The sequence below is a fragment of the Elaeis guineensis genome, chromosome 6 (genome assembly GCF_000442705.2).
Source record: "Elaeis guineensis isolate ETL-2024a chromosome 6, EG11, whole genome shotgun sequence".
NCBI classification, from domain to species: Eukaryota; Viridiplantae; Streptophyta; class Magnoliopsida; order Arecales; family Arecaceae; genus Elaeis; species Elaeis guineensis.
In genome coordinates this window covers 12,932,509-12,951,552 of record NC_025998.2, presented here as the reverse complement: position 1 = coordinate 12,951,552, position 19,044 = coordinate 12,932,509, and the positions used below count along the sequence as shown (strand labels likewise).

Here is a 19,044-nt window from a genome sequence, read left to right as displayed (position 1 = left end):
TTTGGCATCAGAGATATTGTGCTGATCACGAGTTTGAGATACAGACAAGTGTTGAAGAATGTTCGACATATATCAGATATTTGCTTGAATCTATTGTCGATATGGGTATTAGATGAGGAGGGTTACTACAGTGTATTTGAAGATGACAAGTAAAAGTTGATCAAAAAATTATTAGTAGCAGCCAGAGATATCAAGCAAGGCTCTCTCTATTTTATGCAAACGAAGCTCGATAAAAGAGAAGTGAATATAGTGAAAGAATCTTCTACCTCAGAATTATAACATCAGCGATTGGGATATATGAGTTAAAAGGATATGCCAATTTTGGTCAAGAAGAACACTCTTCATACTAATAGTTCTGGATTGAAGACATGTGAAAGCTATCTGATGGGTAAGCAAACTTAAGTTTTTTTTTCAGAATCTTTCTTCTAAAAGAAGAATAGGTGCATTAGATCTTGTTCATAGTGATGTTTGTTCTATGAGTGATAAAATTCTTGATGGATACTCTTACTTCATGACTTTTATTGATGATCACTCTCAAAAAATTTAGGCATATGCTTTAAAAATAAAGGACCAGATGTTCAATACATTCAAGCAATTTTATATCTCTGTTGAAAGAGAGATTGGGTAAAAGTTGAAGTACATAAGGACGGATAATAGAGGTAAATACAAGGATCCTTTCAAAAAATACTATCAATAGAATGATATCAAATTGGAGAAGGCGGTGCTTAAGACACCACAGCAGAATGGGATTATTGAGATGATGAACAGGATGATCTGAAAAAAAATCAGAAGCATACTCTCTCATGCTAAACTATTGAAGGTATTTTGGGGAGAGGCATTGATGTGGTCCATGTTATTAATTTTTTTTCTTTCTATGCTCTTGAAGGTGATACACTGTAGAGAATATGATTGAAAAAAATATTTCTTATGATTATTTAAAAATTTTTGGATGTAGGATGTTTGTGCATATTCTCAGAGATGAGAGATTGAAATAAGATGCCAAGATGAAGCAGTGGATATTCTTGTGCTACGATGAGGATGGAGAGTTCAGCTACCAGTTGTGAGATTCTATGGAGTGGAAGATCGTGCGTAGCTAGACAAGGGCATTGGACCGTGCTTGATATGGCCCGACCCGGTTTATGCCCATCGAGCCTGAGGTTAAACGGGCCCATTACTAAACGGGCCGTGCCAGGCACGACACGATTAGCACCAGGCCTGAGCCCAGCATGGCCCTAGGCTCGATTGGTGGTGGGCCATGCCTGGCATGATCTGTTAGTTTGTTCGCTTATGGGCTTTCTTTTTTTAAAAAAAATTACGAACAGGTCATGCCTGGCATGGCCCATTTGTGTCTATTACAGGTCATGCCAGGCACAACCTGTTTGAGGCTGTTACGGGTCGGACCATACCATGCCCAGGTCCGTTTCATCCCATAACAGTCAAAAATGATAAAACATGATTATTTTTTGATTTTTTTAACTTTTTACCTCTCCTAACAGTCATAAAATGACTATTTTGAGGGATATTTTGAAAAAAAAAATTATGAATTTCTATAAATAGCCTCCTCCTCTTCTATTCTCACCATATCAAATCTACTATTCTTCCTTCTCTGCTACTACTATTTCTCTCTTCTAGCAATATGATAAGTATTCAAAAATTTAATTTTTAGTTTGTATTTAGCAAGTATTTAAGTACTATACAAAAGGAGGTTCTTGTCGAGGAGCACAAGAGGAAATCCTTATCGAGGAGCATAAGAAGAAGCTTACAATTCTCGATGCTGCCTCTACTCAATTCCTCCACCTCCGATTAGTTTTTATTTTTTGCTTCATAAATTTAGAAATGGCATCTTATGATGAGACCCATTTTGGCATTCCCCTTATTTACGAAGGAGGGGAAACTAATTTCGTTGCTCCTACTCCCTTTGAAACTACTCAAGATCAAACTTCTTCCCATAAGAGGACTGGTGCAGTTTGGGAGAATTTTGAAAGAGTTTTTATTGATAGAGTCTGCAAAGCAAAATATAAAAAATATGTTAAATTTTATAGTTATACCAGTAGCGGAAGAACTGGCCATTTGAGGAGACATCAAGAGAGTCATAGGATGAGTGACTCTCATCTCCAAAGTATCCTCAATATACAAGGACGATCTTTGGCAGGTAATTTTGCATATAATCATGAAAATTAAAAAAAAATACTAGTTAAATGGATAGTTAGGGATCAACTGCCTTGTAGTTTATGCGAGTCTTTTAATTTTAAAGAATATGTTCAACTAACCTTACAGTCTGCTTACAAAAGAACTAGTAGACATATTTTTAGAAAGATAGCTATGACAAATTTTTTAGCAATGAAATATAATTTAATTAAAACTCTCTGTCTTAAATTCAAAAATTTTATTAACTTTTGATATTTGATCAGCATTGGTAGATAGTAATTATTTTATTTCTATTACTATTTATTATATTGATAATGATTGAAATCTAAATAAATGTATTTTTGCTTTTTATGCTTTTAACTTTTCATATTTTGGACAACAAGTTTTAAATATTATTTATCAAATGACATGTTCATTTGAAATTAATGATAAAATCATACTTATTACTCTTGACAATGCATCTAATAATAATTCTGCTGTTACATTATTGAAAGACTAATTACATCCTATTTTAAATCACCAGTTGCTGCATATTAGATGTGCATGTTATATCTTAAATATTTCTGTACAAGCTAGCATGGATATGGTCCAAGATATAATTTTAAAAATTAAAAATATAATTTTTTTATTCATGCTTCAAGAGTAAGACTTCAAGAATTTAAGTAACTATGTGTAGATCATGGTAAATATTTTAAAAAATTTAAACTTGATGTAATGACTCGTTAGAATTCAACATATATCATAATACATGATGCATATCCATATAGACACTTATTAAGTGCATATATTAATGACAATGGATTAGATTTTGTTGACTGAAATTGATTAGACTAAAGATAAAATTTTAAAAAAAAAATTGGTTACTTTTTATAATGCTGCTAACATTCTTTCTAGTATTTATTATCCAACTTCATATTCATTTTTTACAACAAGCATTTGATATTAGTAAGAAATTTATAGAATATAGATTTGATGATGTTTTAATGCCTATTATTGAACAAATGGAATCTAAATGGAATAAAAATTAGAACAATGTATATCCTATATATAATTTAGCTACTGTATTTGAATCACGAGTTAAATTGAGTGGTGTGCTAATTTTACTTAATGCATATTATGAAAACATGATACTGGATCCTGAACCCGCTAAAACTGAGGTAACAAAACTTCTTTATGATATTTATGCATTATATGATGAAAAAATTTATGGATCTAGATTACCAACACAAAACTCTATAACTTCTTGTAATAGTTCTTGTTTATCAACTATTTTTAGTTTTATTGCACATAGGAGACAGACACATGCTTCAAGTTCCTCTACATCTTTTTCATTTGCTTTAAGTAGTGAACTAAAATTTTATTTACGAAATAATCTTCATTCTATATATAATAAAAATTAAATAGATAATCTAGATGTGTTAGTTTGGTGGAGAAATGTTAAAAAATAATATCTTATTTTATCTGTCATTGCACACGATATTTTAGCCATGCTGATGTCCACAGTAGCATTGGAATCCGCTTTTAGTGCAGGTCGGCGTATTCTTGATGAAAAGAGAAGTCGGATGACCAGTGACATGGTGGAGATGCTGTTCTGCTTCAAAGATTGGTTGGATACGGAGGCCACGCCTCAAGATAAAGATGGACATTCTACTACATTCTCTGACGAAGATGATACAAATAAGGTCGATAATTAGTAGGATTTTTATCAAGCTAGCATAGAAAAGCAAGGAGTAGAGAGAGGGTCTTGAAGGGGTTCAGTGAGAGCAGAGACAAGTTGGCATAATTTTATCTAGTTTTTTATTAATTATATTAAATTTTTTAATTATTGAGGTGAGTCACCTCTATAATTCTATTTCTTTTCTCTCCCTCCTCATTGTATTTTGGAGGTCAGGTCTAGACCCCTCCCTTCTTATACTATTTTGATATTTATTAATAAACTAGTAGGGATCCATGCCAAACCCTCCACCTAACAAGGTGACTTTATATTTATTCATGCATATTTTAAAAAAATTTAAAAAATCTTAAACAGGCCATGCCAAGCGTGCCGTGCCTTACACGACCCATTTTAAGGGGGCCATGTACGGCCCATTTCAAAGGGGTCGGTCTGGCATGCGGGTAGTACGTGCCATGCCTGGCCCATGGGTCGCGCTGGCCCAGGCCTTTATGGGTCATGCCGGGCCTGGGCCGCGGGCCAAAAAATCCCAGCCCAGCCTGGCCCCCCTCTTATGGGCCGTGCCAGGCACGGCATCGCACTTTAGTCAATGGGCCATCCCTGGCACAGCTCACCTCATGTCAGACCATGGATGGCCCGATCCGTTGCCCATCTCTATGCATAGTCATGATGTTATTTTCTTGGAAGATCAGACGATCGATGACTTTGAGAAGCCTAACAAGCCAAAGTCGGGCTCTATAGACTGATGCCCAGATACTTCTCCGAGGAGTCTTGATGATGGGAGAGCAATTGTAGATGATGATATATATGACAGTCATGAGGATGAGGAGAGTATGGATGGTGTTTAGACTGAGTTGCATGCTGAACCACCTACATAAAAGATTCGGAGTGTTAGATGTATGTCCTAGAAGCCAATATGACTAACATATTGTAATAACTCTAGGATACAATTTTATATTTAATACATTGATTTGATCAATAAAAGGATAAATTTATTTTTCATTCAAGTGTGATGTGTCCTTGAATCATCCATGAAATTAATTTTTGATATATATTCTCAAAATATTGAGAATTAGAGACATGTATTTAATTTCTAAATACTCTCGATAATAGAATCATCATGAGAACAGTGATCGATCTGGATAGACTGATGCACACATTGCTTCCTTCGAGATAGATGAGTCTCTGATATACAGTGTAGAGATATTAGACGACGAGTGCGGGTAGTTGTTAGAGAATAACTAGTACTAAGCGTGACCATACGAGAGATCACTTGGATTTCTATTTAATTATCAGTGATTGTTTCGATGCTGTAGTTGTATGAATGGTCCTTTGACTTAAGATTGTACTACTGCTCGCAGTAAGGCTGCTGAAGTTTGACTAACACATAAACATGGGTCTCAATGAGTCTTTGTAGTGGATGTTGGCGACAGTTGATCCACTGTAAGAGTAGGATGCACATTAAGATGGAATCTATCAACCTTGATAGAAAAGAGTAGTCCTATAAAATTTGAAAGGCTAAGTCCAAAAATCTATGGCCATAATAGTGTGATTGATGAAAAAGAATTTTCATAAAAATCATATTTGGACTTGAGCTAATCGAATCTATCATCTGATTGATGTTGAGGTTTGACGATTTATCCATGACCTACCATTAAATCGGGACTCACAATAGAGGGACTGAATCACACGTTAACTACACCTAGATGTTCATTTCAGTTCTACTGAGTTGCCACTACATACTGCTAGGTGTCACTGGTGGATTATGAGAGCTTACTAGGATTGTTCTGGATCGATAATCCTTGATGAGTTAGAGTGAAATTGTTCTGACCCATTGAAAAGAGTTTTAATGATACTTTGATAGAGATCATTGTATATCTCACTATCAGATAGAATTGAATATATGGGATCACACAACAAAGGGATTAGGTCTAAAATTAGCAATTGAGCTTATGAAATGACAATTGGGTTTAGAAAAATCTGATTGGATTCAAGGTAACCTTGCTAGCACATAGTTGGACCCAATTTCTCTTTTCATTTGAATTTTTTATTTGATAAAATAATTCAAACTTAATTATCTGCTAATAACCTACATGAATAAGATTTATTTGACTCCAATTATTGGGTGTCTAAGATTTTGGATCATATGAATTAAGAGTGCAAGTCTTTTATTAATTTCTTTGATAGTTATTATGGGACGCCACCTTGATTGGATCAAGTTGAGCGTATCCTATGATTAGAAGGCCTTTTAATCTGATATGGGGTGTCCGTTGGGTGCAAAAGAGGGTGTGTTTAATTAGGTGCAAGGGCTACAAGAGTTAGCGCCTAATAGGATTCCTAATGTAAGTTAAATAACTTAAGTTATTAAGAAACCTAATGCAAGTAGGACTTGTATTATGAGATTGAATAGGATTCAATCCTCATGCCTATTTAAAGGGACCTCCCCTAAGGTCCCTAGAGCAAAAAAACCAGCAGCCCTCCACGCCTCTTAGATCCCTCCATGCCCTCTCTCCCTCTCTTCTCCTTGGGCGTCCTCACGTCATAGCACTTTGGGTGTCATCCCTTCTACCTCACACCCAAGGCTGGTTGGGCGTCCCACCTTACTGGTTCCTGATCCTTGGTAGCAGCACAAGCAAGGGTAGAAAAGCAAGAGAAGAAAAGAAGAAGAAGATCAAAGAAAGAGATCAAGTATTGATTGTGATCCAAACTTCGTTCAGATTCAGCAGGCTAAATTTTTTTAGAGAAAAAAATTCAATTTGAAGAGGACCATTCCAAGCTGATCCCGAGTGGATACCCATACAAATTGGATACTTGTGTGGCTAGAAGAAAATCTCTTCTCTTCCAGATCCAAATTCGAAGAAAAAGATTATGAAACAGGTATGCGATTTGATCACAATCTGAATTTCAGCATTTGTCAATTTCAGCACATGAACTAGATCCTTATAGTTTTATATTTTTATGCATGCATAATTTAGATTAAAAATATTTTAATCTTGTACTTCATTACGGTGTTTAAAAAATAAAGTTTTGAAACACACATGCATGCTCCAAACCTTGAATTCCAACACGGAGATCCATAAGAGAGCGGAGGCCATCTATGAGATACCCACTGTAGGATTACATGCTATTGACAGATGCGAGAGAGCCTAAGTTCTACTCCAAAGTCATGGAGCATTAGCATGGTGAGAAGTGGTTGAAGGCAATGAAGGAGCAAGGGCACCGCAGGCTTGATGGAACCTCCCATATGAGTCAGGAGGGGAAGATTTGTTGGTATGGTCCCTCCTCATATAGGATCCATCATATTAATTAAAGGCCTTAAAGGAAAGGCTCAAGTAACCAGGGGGAGTGCGTGGAGAATCTTTTGATGTGCAGAATAGGTAGTCATGGAAATGTGTGGAGAGAAAAAAAAGGTTATGCAAATTTTGCGAAACCAATGTGTGGAAGACCTTTTGAGATGCAAAAATCTCTAGTTATGCAAAAAAAGAGTCTGTAAAGTACTCTAGCTCTCGGGCCTTATGGACGTCGTGAACAGAACACGAGAAGAAAGAAAAAAGAGAGAATATAATGAGAAGGTTGTGAGCCACCAAAAGAAGAGAGAGAGAGAAGAAGAAAAGCTTGGAAAGGCTTGGAAGGTGCTTCGTTGAAGAAAAGAAGATAGGAGAATATTGATTGGAGGAGTTCATTCAACTTCGGGTAAAAGTTATTCCATCGAAGGATCTTCTGTAAGTTTGTTTAATCTTGGATTTCTTCTTTCTTATATTAGAAGCAGTATTCGGGGCATGGTGTCAGAAAAAAAAAAAATTTATATTTCAAACTATTATTATAGTAGAAGCTCCTTCTTGCTCTAGTTCCTATGTGAACGTAGGCTTCGATCAAACTATAGGAAAATTTTAGTATTCTTACGATTGTTATGATTTCTCTGTGCTTGTTGTTAGCATAATTTTTGCTTTCACTTTATCTATTATTTTTCAATACTCACAATCCCAACAGGATCTTGGTCATCTAGATCCTCGATTCACGTGGTGTAATAATTGTTTAGGTCTAGCTAGAGTCCGGGAGCATATTGATTAGGTATTTGCATCTATATTAGCTCCATATGTATCCCAAATTTGTGGTTTATCATTTAGCCCATTCCGTATCTGACCATTGTTTGTTACTAATGACCATTACGGACCAGCATGCTAGAGGCCCAATTCCTTTCCGTTTGAAAAACTTTGGCTTTCCTATGCTCATATTATGGCTGTTATAAATCATGCTTGGAGTGATCTTACACCTGATGCGAGACTTTCGTCTCTTTTGGCTAATATCTATCGTACTTTAAAGCATTGGAAGCATCGTTTGAGCAACATTTTTTATAATGTACAAAGATTATATGATCGGATTTATAATTTACAATTGCAAGAGGCCATCATGGTTGGTGTGCCACTTGATTTGCATCAAACTTTGCTTTCTTTTCTTGCTGCATATCGGAGAACCCTTCATAGATAGGAAATGCTTTGGCAGCAAAAGTCTAGGATCTTGTGGTTACATGAGGGTGATGCGAATACTAGTTTTTTTCGATCATTTCATGATTTTGCATAGAAGAAGGAATAAGATCCATAGCGTTGATAATCAATATGGTCAGAGTCATACATGCTATCATGATATTACTAGATTTTCTTATCTCATTTTATGGCCTGGTGGTCACCTGACACAATTTGGGTAATATTGGTTATCCTTTGTTCTCTTCTACTATTTGATCCTCTCGGAATGCTTCTTTGGTTGCTTTTCTTTTAGATGACAAAATTGAATATGTTTTGCTCTTTATGCATCCGAACAAAGTGTATGGCCTAGATGCTTTTCCTGCTTCTTTTTTTTCTTTCAGCATTATTGGTCGGTTGTTAAAGCTGAAGTTATTCAAGCAGCCCATCATTTCTCTACGACCTCTTTTATGCCTCATGATTGGAAACAAACTTATGTCTTTTTACAAGGCTCGGTCTTAAACCCAAAAAGAGTCTTTCACTTCACCTATCTTAACTTATCTAAACAGGCTATCACCACAAATAAAAAATTGTTTGACCCAGCTTACCTTTCTCTGTTAAAAAAAATCATTTCACTGCCAAAGAAACCAAATCCATCCTCTCCAAATGATTGTTGTCATATCAGCTTATGTAATGTTGTTCATAAGTTGGTTGTAAAAATTTTGATTAACAAGCATAAAATTGTTATACCTACTGTAATCTTCGAGAGCATAGGCTGTTTATATAAGGTCATTATATTTTTTCTGTTGAGTTTTGATATCTCAAAATTCGATACACAATAGAAAAATCCATAACAGCGAAGCCCAAGATAGAGGAGACCTATAGGCATGGCTCATAGCCACGCGTAGGCATGCAGGCTCGCAAGTTTGGCTTGTGGGCGCCCAGACCCGCTGGAGCATGCGGCCCGTAGGCTCGTGGGGCCTGCAGCGCATGCAGCCCAGAGCGTGGTCCTAGTGTGCGTAGCCCAGCGAAGCGCGGCCCAGGGCGAAGTCATGATCCACCACATGGTCTAGGAGACCGCTTCATGCGGTCCACCGCGGTCTTTATCACAGTCCACGTGCACGAGTGTGCAATCGGACGGTCATGAGTGCTGTTTTGCATGATCAAATGGTTTCGATTGTATGCGGGCATGATCAAATGGCCAGAAAGGTTATTTTGAGTCCCAACAGAAGTATGGATGTGTCTGGGACTTGATTTGGGCCGTTGAAAAGGGGCACACAGGCTGAGCGTAGCAGTAAGCAGCAGCAGGCAGCAGCAGGTAGTGGTTGAGAGGGGCTAGCAGCGACCAGAGAGTCTCCTTAGGAGGTTTTGAGACATTGTAAGGGTTTTTTTCGTCCTTCTTTTTGAGAGAGAGATTGATGTATGAGAGTTGAGAGGGAGTGATCTCCTCATATATTTATTTTTTCTTTCATAGTGAAGCTTGCATACTCTATAGAGGTAAGTCTTGGGTTGATCCACATATTTGATTTTATCTTTATACATCTTTCTTCTTCCTTCCTATTATGGTATCGACATCATCATTAGCAATTGTGATCTTAGACGGAGGATTCATATTCCACACTCATGAGAGATCCTTCCATCAAGTGGTATCAGAGTATGCAGTTGTCCAGATTGTGGCGGTGTTGATCAAGGTTGAAGAAGATGGAGAAGATAGGCTCAATCAAGATAGAGATCAATAGGTATGATGGAAAGAGTAATTTCTCCATATGACAAACAAAGGTGAAGGATGTGCTCATCCAAAAAAGATTGATTGATGCTCTCTTGTACGAGAAGAAGCCTACTACCATGGAGGAGAAGAGTTGGAAGTGACTCCAGATATAGTTGGTGAGTACGATCTGCTTATACTTAATGGATGATATGGTGATCCATGTACTTAGTGAGACTTTTCTGATGATGTTGTGGACGAAATTCGAGGAGATGTACCTGACAAACTCACTCGCCATCATTTTCTTTCTTTGAAAGTAGTTCTATCAGCTATTGATGAGCGAGGAACAAAGCATACAGAAGTATCTCAGCAACTTTCAGAAGATCCTTATTGATCTCCTTAGCATTGGTGAGAAGGTTAAGGAGAAGACTACGACATTGGTCTTGCTTTCATCGCTTCCTTTTTTTGAATCTTTGGTGATTGCTCTTTTTATAGAGAAGAGCACCATCAAGATGGATGAGGTCACTTCAGCACTTCTTCAGAATGAAATTCTCAGATAGGAGAATCGAGCTTCGAGTTTTGGTAGTGACTTAGCTTTGACAGTGACTGGAGGTGATGATGGCAAAAGATGAAAAGACAGAGGGTCACAAGATGGGTGGTCCAGATCCAAGTCAAGAGACTATAGCAAGATCAAATATTATAGGTGTGATAAGTTAGGGCATTAAGTCAGAGATTGTCCACAGCTCAGAGATCGGACGAAGGCTACTACGATGGCGATCTAAGATAGCGATACAGAAGAAAGTGATGATATTCTTCTGATATCTGATGAGGTATCTACTTCTCCCTATAGTGAATTTTAGATTCTATATGTTCGGATCATGTTTATTGCAGAAAAGAGCTATTTGACTCCTTAGAGAGTAGTGAGAGCACTGTTCATCTATCAAATGGATCGAGCTGTGCAATCAAGGGTATTGGGACAATTAGCTGGCAAATACATAATGGAGCAATGAGAAAGTTGGATGAGATCTGATACATATCCAATTTTAGAATTAACCTAATTTTACTAAGCAAACTAAATTCAAGCAGCTACAGGTGGAGAGCTGATGATGGAATCCTAAAGATTGTGTGTGGCAGTAGGATTGTTATGAAGAGAAAGAAGTATGCAGGACATTACCTCTTGATAGGAAGATCAGCATGAGATGGAGTTTTACGAGTCAATAGGAGCTCAGAGTGAGGTGGAGCTCTAGGTATAAATGGATTAGGCACGAGATGAGAGACGAGAGACTCGGAAGGATAACAAACGACATCGCAGGATGAAGTTTCTATTACCGTATGAGGCTATCCCGAGTAGGTCTCAGATCAAACAGATCATAGTATACGATGGAGATGGGATTGAACAGTCTAGCTCGACTCTCATATTTGTCCATCCATGAACAACCAGATATTTATCCTAGGGTATAGAGGCAAGATCATCCAGAAGCTCTCAAAGTTATATGGAGACCGAATGTCGAGTCGAAATAAAGATTGTTGGGTTTTGATGCTTTGAAATTCGATCCATAGTAAAAAAAATCTACAGCATCAAAATCCAAGATGGAGGAGACCCACAAGCATGATTTGCAGCCGTGCACAGGCCTGCAGGCCACCCAGGGCCGCTGCAGCATGCTGCCCATAGGCTCGTAGGGCCCTAACGTGCGTGGCCCAGAGCGCAGCCCCAGCGCGTGCGGCCTAGGGTGGAGTCGTGGTCCACTACATGATCCACTGCGCAGTCCAGGAGATCGCTTCACGTAGTCCACCACGATCCACATGTGCGAGTGCACGATCAGACGGCCATGGGTACTGTTTTGCATGATTGAATAGTTTTGATTGCACGCGAGCACGATCAAATGGCCAAAAGGGTTATTTTGAGTCCCAATAGAAGTATGGATGCGACTAGGACTCGATTTGGATCCTTTAAAAGGGGCAGACATCCCGAGAATAGTAGTAAGCAGCAACGGACAGCAGTGGGTAGCGCCTGAGAGGGGCTGGCAATGGCCAGAGAGTCTCCTTGGGGGATTTTGAGAGTATTGTAAGGATTTTTTTTTGTGCTTCTTGATGAGAGAGATATTAATGTATGAGAGTTGAGCGGATGTAATCTCCTCTTGTATTTGTTCTTTCTTTCATAATAAAGCTTGCATGTCCCATGGAGGCAAGCTTTGGACTAATCCATGTATTTAATTATGTCTTGATACATCTCTCTTCTTTTTTCCTGTTACGATATCGACATCGTCATCAGCGATTGCGATCTTGGACGGAGGATCCCTATTCCACACTCGTGAGGGATCCTTCCAATATCTTCAAATATTATATTAGCTTAGGAGCTCACTCATTCTTTATCTAGGGCTACCAGGTCTAAATGTCTTATGATATTTAAGCTTGATATGGAAAAGACGTATGATCATGTGAGCCGGCATTTCTTATTCATATTCTATCTCATTATGGGTTTCATCCTTTATTTATGAAATGGACATAGGCTTGCTTTCTAAATCCATAATATTTTTTGTTACTTCATGGACCACCCACTACTTGATTTTTTATTTCTTGTGGGCTTCAATAGAGTTGCTCTTTGTCTCCTAACCTTTTCATTTTATACTCTAAATTTTTTTCTACTATCTTGTATAGTGTTGTTCAACATCATCTTTTTCAAGCTTATCATCTATGCCATGGTCCGATTATATCTCATGTTTTCTATTCTAATGACTATGTTATTGTGGGGGGTGTGATTGTTAAAAAAGCTACTTCTCTTGCTGTTCTTATTGATGCTTATTGCCATCACTCTGGCCAGATGATGAATTATTCCAAATTCTATACTATGTTTAGCCTTTCTATGCCTTCTAGAGTCAAACTCAAATCTGTAGATTGTTAAATATCACTCAGAACAGCTTATTGTGGCAATATTTAGGAACTCTGATCCCTCCTACACCTTTACAAAGAATGGATTTCCAACCCATGTTCAATAAGATGTCTAATCATTTGGATTCATGAAAATGGAAGAAGTTATCTTTTACTGCTCGGTACACTTTACTTTAATCGGTATTTTCTACTATTTCTTTGTATCTGTTGTCATTTGTTTATGTTCCTTTATATACTTAATTAGCTTGAAAAAAAATTTAGAGTGTTCCTTTAGGGTCATACGACCGATCACCATGGATTTCATCAGATGGCTTCAGATCAGATTTGTTTGCCCAAAGAAGAGGACTGGCTAGGCATTGTCTTATTGCATTTACGTTGTTCTCAGTATTTATCTAAATTAATTGCTCATCTAATTTTGCATCTCAATACTTTGTGGGCCCGGTTGATTAAAGCAAAGTATCACTTTACTGGTTCATGGGTTCATCACTCTAAACCTCGTAATTCCTTGATTATTTGGGCAAAAATATGCGTCACTGCACATTCAAGGGGTGTTTGGTTCGCAACTAAAATTAGAATAAAAATAAAAATCAAAATAATCAAATTTTTTAAAGCATTTGATTCGTGATCGGAATCGAAATCGAAATCGAAATTAGAATGAAAATTTGAATCCATAGCGGAGAGTAGGGATTGAGTTCTATATACATTGAGCTATTCCCATTCCATCTTGAAATCGGAATTGGAATGAGACTCCTCCCAACCAAATGGTTGGAATGGAAGTGATCCATTCCGATTCAAACCCCCACTCCCCCAAACCAAACATCCCCTTAGTTCAATTCAATTTTTAATGGCTGATTGGATCTAGGCAACATGTTAATCTTTACATGGATCTGTGGCTGTCTTCACATCCGTTAATTGACATGCCCACTTATCTTAATATTGATAGCCAATCCATGGATTTGAATGTGCCTGATGTGATTACTTCAGCTAGATAGTGGGATATTGGCAAGTTGACTCATCATTTTTCAGAAGATATTTTGCAGCAGATTCTTTCTCTTCCCATTCTAAAGGGTCAGTGGGCTGATCAATTAGTTGGAGAAAGACGAAAATGCCTGATATATCTTTGCATGATATGAATGATATTTTTTGCAGCTACAATCATAGCATCGAATTCCTATAACTTTGGTTCAATGGATTTGTAGGCAAGAAACCCTTCCTTGAGTGAAAATATTTTGGTAGCTTTTGGCTTGAGATAGACTTTCAACTAAAGCTTATCTCCATCATTGTGGCATGCTTACTTTATCTCAGCAATACTGTGATCTGTGTTCAGGGGTTAGTAGAGACCTAAGCCATGTTGTTTTGCATTGTTCTATTGCTTGTACTGCTTGGAATTATTTATATCATATGACCCAAGTATCCTGTCCTCCTAATTCTCTACAGGATTTGCTTCATTACATGTCTGATCCATTACTTTATGCAGCTCATAAATTTTTAGTGGCTTGTGTTGCTTGGGGTCTCTGGTATGCCTGTAATGATAGGATTTTTAATCAATTAACCTCTAATCCAAGGTAGCTTGTTAGGAATGTTCTAACCATGGCTATCTTGATGGTTCCAGATAAGCACCGGGATAATTCTCATTACATTCCATATATTCCTTGATCTCCTCATATAATTTCCTAGTTACCCCCTGCTTTTGGAACTCTCAAGATTAATTTTGATGCTTTGGTACTTCCTAATAAAGTGGCTGTAGGTTATATCATCAGGGACCATAATGCAAAATTGCTTCATTCGGGAGATAAGGTTTTGGCTCATACATTAGTTTCTTTTGCTGAATTAACTGTTGTCTGGATAGGTCTTTAAGAAGCTATACATGAGCTAAATACTTCTCATATTATTCTTGAAGGCTATTCTGCTTCCGTCGTCTTTTGGATCATGCTTGTTATGTGCAGAGGTACAAGCATCCTCCTCTTCTTCGGGATATTAGTGGTTGGAAATCTTCATGCACTTTCTTTAAGGTCAGTCTTATCTTTCAACAAGGTAATCATGTTGCTGACTATTTGGCCAATAAAGCTTTGCAAGGAATTTTAAATGGATGGCTACAGATGCCATTGACTTATCCTGTTTATCTTCTTAATATAAATAGATATAGTGCTCAGTTGTTATGCTACTGACTTGTTTGCGCAGGATATTGAATATACTTTACATATTCATTTGCAATTGATAGCTCATGAATCATTTCATGATATTCAACATTTCAGCTCCATTATGGGAGTGTTTGGTTGGAGAGAATGGAGGTCTAGAATCAAAATAAAAATGGATGTCTTCCATTCCAACCGTTTGGTTGGGAGAAGTCCTATTTCGATTTCAAAATGAAATGAGAATGATTCAATCTATCTAAAACTCAATTCCTACTCTAGTCTAAGAATTCAAAATTCTATGTCGATTTCAATTTAAATTTCGATTACGAACCAAATACTTCGAAAGATTTGACCATTTCGATTCTAATTCCAATCCATTTCAATTTCTATTTCGATTCCAATTTCGGTTTCTAACCAAATACCCCCTATAACTTTTCTTCCATGCTTCTCCTCCTACCTTCTGGTTTCTATATGTTGTTACCTCTTACATACTTGTCCACTCTCATTACACGTCATGTGCCTTTGACCTTTATCTCGGTTGGCCTTTCTCTCTCTTATATATACAACTATCATGATACACATCAGGTTGGCACAGGAGGAATGGGTTTGGAGGTAGGGAAGGTGGAAATATCTGAGGGATACATGGCTTCTATTGGTGGAATGGGGTTCAGGTAATTGTGGAGGGTGCTAAGACATTGTTCCCTGGGATGGGATTTCGCAAATTGCTGGACAGTTACTCTTCTACTCAGACTTCGAAATTGAAGAGTGTTGACAAATTTCAGCATGTGAGGAAAGATGTGAGGAATTTCAGTATGTGCAGCGGTGTATCACAGGAAGGAAACGACTAAGTTTAAGCGGCAGTGTTAGAATTCCAGCTTTATTAAACATATCAGATGCATTGATTGGCATTTAAAAAAAACTTGCGAAGGATAAAATCTTTAAGGTCGCAAGGATGAAATTGGTTGGGCCATTGGTTGGCATTGTTCTCCCTACTCTTGGTTTGATGAGAGGTTCCCGTTTATGACCCGGATGGTGGCATTTCTGCGGTGTTCAATTGAAGTAAAGAGATTAAAGACACAAAAAGGTATCAAAATAATAAAACTAGTTGCCCATATGCTAATTTGACTCAAGGACATGGTTTGCTATACTACCTCATGCCATCTGATATGGAGCATACTATACAATCTCGTATCAATATGCTATCTCGTACCGTATTAACACTCCATACACTATCTTATATCATACCATACAATCTACCAACACTGTAGCGGGATAATACCAGTATAGGATCCAATATCGAGATAACCTTGCTTAGAGGTCATGGATGGGCTATGGATTTAAACAAGGGGCTCTTGCTGTGACTACACTCACCAAAACTGCATGCAGTAATAAATTCATCAATACTGAATCTAATTGTAAGCTCAGCCACACAATATCTGGGGATAGATTGACTCACCAAAGCCCACTGCTATAAAAAGGGCATTTGATGCACCAGAAAATAAGGGCATTTTTAATTTTATAAAATGTTGACTATAGTTTTCATCTGAGAAATGCGGAGAGCAATCATTTGGCGATGACATTTCAAATAAACTTACTAAGCTTATGGAGCAATCTCATCCGTAAATCTTAACATCAGATTAGGGAGCTTGCTGATGCTGCAGTGATAGCAGACAAGGATGCCACTTGCTTTGATGATGCTGTGCAACGGACTGCTTGAGTGCCATAGCTGACACCATATATGACGACATTAGTTGTTTAAGAGGACTACAGCAACCACTGAAAACGTAATACTATATTCATATGTTTAGCAAGAAAAGATATGCAGTAGATAACAGACATGACATCATTTGAAACATTCATGATACATTGTCATGCAAAAACAGAAAAGATTTATGGTACGTTGGAATGAAAGGTCTCCATCAATATGGAGCAAATTAATTCCACTCTCAGCCAACACTTTCAAAATAGAACATCTGTAATCAGTAAATGAATCAGGCTATGAATCAGTAAATAAATCAGGCTATGAAGCAAATGGAACCTGTTCGATTTCTCAAAAGAATAAAAATGAATTATTTTCTAGTAAATATCAAGCCAACTAAGCCCTAGGAGTCAGCTGGGACGATGCAGTACATGTACCGGCAACAGAAACCTCCAAGGGTTCCATCTTTTTGCATGATGCTGCTGGACGTGATTGTTAACATGGTGAGCCATGTGTTCATCCTCATGCTTCTTTTAAAATAAGTACTTCTCAAGGTTCCGCTAAAGGACAGGATGAGCTGTGGTATCCTTGCCTGTCTGATGGAACAGAGGATAAATAAAAGGAAAGGCATTATTGTCATTCTATCTGGCTGGAAGATCGCTGCCATGTCTTTAACACAACAGCTTCTTCAGAAGATTGGGGCCAGAGAGGTGACAAGGCCACCACCCTGCCAATAATTATTAGAGATGGGGACACCAAGTCTGCTAATTTAACCTCATAGACAATGTCCTTGAGTTCTGCAAACACCTGCACCAAAGGAAATTATCACTCCACATTTTAAAAACATGGGTTGAGTAGAAAATGCTCAAGGAGATCATTTGCCAGTTAGTTATTGGGTAAACTTTAGTCCTCAAGGATTACTTGATGATTCTACAATTAGTTTTCTTACATGCTCTTGGAGAAGTTTTACAAAAAAGCAATTCACTACTGACCATTCGTTGCTGTGGGGTTGTTCCTCGCTCCACTGCAACAGCTGGAGTGTCTACTGGCAAGCCATGCTCATCAATTTTGAAGAAAGAGCTGGCAGGGTTGACAAACCCATATAGACAACCAAGGTTGAATCAGGATCAGCAGCATTCTCTGCCACGTAGAGAGGATCCATTCCTCCATTTCTTGAGTGTCCAGTTAAAAATCTAACACTGAAGCAAAGAGCAAACATCAGAGGGTTGACTATTTTTAATACTCAGAATTGGCATAAGGAACCTTAAAAGCATGCTTCTTTGTTAAAAAACAAAAAACATTGAGGGGAAAAAAAGGCCCTTGCATATTGAGTAATCTAGCACTAGAGCACTTATTTGCAATATTGAGTAACGGTATCAACAATATTTCCAGCTCTGTAGAGCAATTCATTTACAGTCCCTATTGCACTATTAGCACTCTCAAACTGCTACAATATTATAGTTCCACAGTATGTGTATGATAAGCAGCACATCATGGAAAGATTGGAATTAGAATTCCTGCAGACTCAGATAATTAGAAGTTTTCGAGTTTGTTGGATTGCCATAAACAAAAAAAAAAAAAAAAAAGAATTTTAAAAAGCATTAAGTCTCATTAGTTAAGTATGCAATCATCCCATCATTTGGATAATAGTAGTCTAAGTCTAGCTCTAAGCAAAAATACAGTCACTCTGTCTTTAGCTGTGTAATTTTATTAAACATACAACAACACAACTTCTTTAATTTGAAATTCCAGTATACTTCCAACAGTTCGGATCACAATGAACATAGGATATGTTGGAGGAATTGGAAATAAAGGACCAAACATATCTATATGGATATTAGGGCCCACATAGCACTATGATGAGATTACATATGGAAATATGACAAGAAACAATAATAGGACAGTGTCAAAATGCATTAAGCAGAGAATCCATGCAACAAAGATATTTATTGAAGCTATAACTATTCAAAGGGCCCCTATATATTTAAAACTCTATCACAAGCTATGAATTGAATGAAGCCCATTGCAGAAGAATTAATCAAGACCAGCAGCAGAATGAGATCTCCAGTGATAAATGGTGAATCAACAAATTGAAGAAACAATTGTTGGACCAACAAAACTACTTCCATATGTTGCTAGAAATGCAAGTTATTATGAATTGTTAGAAATGGTAGAGTGTGTGATGAGTTCCACCCAGGAAACAGGTGTCAGCAAACAGTGCATACTAGCCTCCAAAACTAAAAGAGCCAGAGACCAATAATAGTCTCAGAACAAAAAGCATTTAGTCTCACTAAAGCAGATTTTTACAGTGAATAAAGGAATGAAAGGCAAGACCA

At 37.5% G+C, this 19,044-nt stretch overlaps 1 pseudogene; it reads right to left on the bottom strand.

The window, feature by feature from the left end:
• Positions 1 to 16,909: 16,909 nt before the first annotated feature.
• LOC140858476 (S-adenosyl-L-methionine-dependent uroporphyrinogen III methyltransferase, chloroplastic-like) lies at positions 16,910 to 18,277 on the bottom strand (annotated as a pseudogene).
• Positions 18,278 to 19,044: the final 767 nt, after the last annotated feature.